This window comes from Microtus ochrogaster, unplaced genomic scaffold (assembly GCF_000317375.1).
Source record: "Microtus ochrogaster isolate Prairie Vole_2 unplaced genomic scaffold, MicOch1.0 UNK161, whole genome shotgun sequence".
In the NCBI taxonomy this organism is placed as follows: domain Eukaryota; kingdom Metazoa; phylum Chordata; class Mammalia; order Rodentia; family Cricetidae; genus Microtus; species Microtus ochrogaster.
The window spans coordinates 178495-181963 of NW_004949259.1; the positions used below are offsets into that span (position 1 = coordinate 178495).

Sequence of the window (3469 nt, forward strand, 5' to 3'; positions counted from 1 at the left end):
AGAGACAGAGACAGAGACAGAGAGAGACAGAAAGGCAGAGAGAGAGAGAGAATCATCATCATCAGAATATAAACCTCTACATTTTTTTTTGGTTTTTGAGACAGGGTTTCTTCGTGTTGCTTTGGAGCCTGTCCTAGAACTAGCTCTCATAGACTAGGCTGGCCTCAAATTCACAGACATTCACCTGCCTCTGCTTCCTGAGTGCTGGGCTAAAAGGCATGAGCCACCACTACCCAGCTCGAAATTTTTTTCTACCCTCTTTGCTTTGTTTGTTTCTTTCTACTGCAGTACTGCAGATCTAAAATGGAGGTAGAGTAATTGTGAATTAGAGGTCAACCTGGTTTGTATAGCAATCACTGTATCAAAAATAATCTAATGACCCCCTCACTAACAAGCCACAGCCTGCATCTTCAAGTTTACACTCCCACCACTCACCCACAACCCTCAAAATTCTTTAATTACCAAATAGTCTTTTCAACATAAGACCAGTGCCCTAGGCACGGGATCCTCATCTCACTTGAATCTATGCCAAAGATGTAAAATTTGGCATGGATACCTAAGCCTTAATACTTCAAGGAGCAGACCTATAAATGGATGTTTTAGCTGTTACAATGGGACCAAAAAGAACAACAGATTAATGAACAGAGTTGGGGAAGCCCCAAAGTAACAAAAGATGAAGTGACTGTTACAAAAATCAATTGATTTAATGAGTAAGTATAAAAATCTGAGAATGAAACCTGTTAAAGCTGTTGCCAGTAACACAAATGAAGAGGCTATGCATGGCACCATCACTGCTACTGTTTTTGTTATGTTCTATTGCCAAGGACAGCTTTGAGTAGATCAGCAAATTGCTAGCCTAGCAGGAATGGGAGAAGTGTGATGTTGACTGTAGTTACTATGATTGCTGAACTTACAAAAGAGTCTAAACCCATGACAACCCCTGAAGAAACCGTTCAGGTTGCTAAGAGTTTTGTAAATGAAGACAAAGACATTGTGTTTCTGATGTAGTGAATAAGGTTGGAAGAAAGGGAATCATCACAATGAAGAAAGGAAAACCCTTGAATGGTGAATTATAAATTATTGAAGGAATGAGGTTTGGGAGAACATACATTTCCCCATATTTTATTAACATGTCAAAAGTTTTAAAATGTGATTCCTATGTTCTGCAGAGTGAAAAGAAAAATTCTAGTGCTCATTCCATTGTACCTACTTTTGAAATTGCCAGACCTCACTGAAAGACCTTGGTTATAATCTCTGAAGCTGTTAATAGAGAAACTCTAAGTACACTGGTTTCAAATAGGCTAAAAGTTGGTCTTTAGGTGGTGGCAATCAAAGTTCTAGGGAGTGGGGAGAATAAGAAGAACCTATTGATAGTGCTCTACTTAGAGAAGAGGGGTTAAATCTAACTCTTGAAGATGTTCAATCTCATGACTTAGCAAAAGTAGAAGAGGTCATTAGCATCAACAAAGATAATGTCATGCTTTTGAAAGGAAATTGAAATTGATAAACATATTCAAGCAGTCACTGAGCAGGTATACATGACAACTAGTTAACAAGAAAAAGAAAAGCTGAATGAGAAACAACCAGGTTTAACCAACCTTCAGATGGAAAAGCTATGCTTAAGACTGGAGCAACAAGTGATGCTGACGTTAAAGAGAAGACAGAGTCATAAATGTCCTCAATTCTACAAAGAATCTCTTGAAAAAGGCATTGTTCTAGGAGGGGAGTGTTTTCTTTGGTGAATCCCAGTCTTGGATTCATTAAAACCTTCTAATGAAGGTAATAAAGTAGGTATTGAAATTATTGAAACTGTACTCAATTTTTTGCTGCTACTATTGCCAAGAATGTAAGATCTTTGATAGTTGAGAAAATTCTGCAGAATTCTTCAGAAGTTGGTTATGATGATGTGCTTGGAGATTGTGTGCACATGGTGGAAACAGGAATCATTGATTTCACAGTGTTTGGAAGAACTGCTTTAGTGGATGTTGCTAGGGCAGCCAGACTGATATGTACAGTGGAAGTGAGAGTGACAGAAACATCTGCAGAAGAGAAGGTTCCTGGAATGTTAGCAATGTGTGAAATGGAAGAGGGTATAAGTGTGGCATTTTTAACTCCTAAAATATTATTTTACCGTTATCATTTAGTTATGACTGGGAGCTCATGCCAGATTCCTCACCAATAATTTCAGAGAAGTCACTAAAATAAAATTACTGAAGTAAAGGTTCACTGATCATTGTAATAATCAGTTACTGGTTTCAATTGACAATAACAATTGTTTACTGCCATCAATGTCCATACCTAAAAATAATTTGCTTTGTTTTTGAATAAAAATATTTTTAAATACCTAAAAATTATAAACAAATGAAATAAAAACTAAACTCAGCAAATGTAGGCTATAAAGCAAGCAAAAGAAAGGAAAGAAGAACATGAAATTGCAAAATTCTGCCTCCTGGAGTTTTTTGATTTAGAAATTTTTTTCCAGGTCCTATTATACAAGAACAGGTCAGGGGTGCAATAATAATAATAATGAAAGATAACAGGATATAACATGAATCTAGTATGATTTCTGTCTGTTCCCACTAAAAAAGTATGCAGGGTAAGACTCATGCTCAAGCAAAATTATGGTGTTAGGGACAAGTCAGCATTCATTAAAAATACTTAACTGCCCTGAACACTAGTAACTACAGTTTCTGCCAATGAGCTTTGTACTTTTGAGTTAAACATGGTTGTACTAGCTGTAGAGAGTCTCAGTCTGTGCACCCTTAGCAAACCAAATGTCCTTACCAAGACTTATTCTTAAATGTGTTGTAGAGTTATGAAAGTAAAAGAATCACTTTTTTTACTCTTCCAAGTGAGAATTTCAGTAAAATAAATAGTTAAATACATAAATCAAAACAAACAGACAAAATCAATCTACTGATAGGTTATCAAACCTTATCCCAACTAAATCTAAAAGTGTGAAGTCCCTTTACCACAGATGATATATGTCAGAAATACCAGTGTACTTTACAAAAAAAATTACCCACGGTGTAAACCCTTCAGTGGGCTTATACCAGAGCCTTCCCATCTCAATGAATGAATTTTATGTCGTCTTCCACACAGATATCTTGACAAGAGTATTCTCAGATTCTCTGACTAGTACTTTTTATGATTATTCTATATATCCTAAGGTACCCAGAGTGACTTATAGTCAAAGATTAAGCTCTCTTTCAAGCTTTCCACTGTTTATAATGCTCTCCAGATGTGGGAAATATCCATGTGGTATTTTCCAATGAAAACGTTCAGTGCAAGAAGAATTCCCACTAAACTAATTAATTGCATGTGCTGAATGTAAGGCCTGGAAAAGCCATGGATTTTATGGTGGCTAGGACAACCAATATTTTGTCACTGGGTTTTCCTGATGCCCTGCAGGATTTTGTACATGATGTCTTGTAGTCACCTTCTTCACAGGGAGCTTGCATTCTACTAA

General features: G+C 36.5%; 1 pseudogene; it reads left to right on the forward strand.

Moving 5' to 3' along the window:
- Nucleotides 1-303: 303 nt before the first annotated feature.
- Nucleotides 304-2182, forward strand: LOC101996408 (annotated as a pseudogene).
- Nucleotides 2183-3469: the final 1287 nt, after the last annotated feature.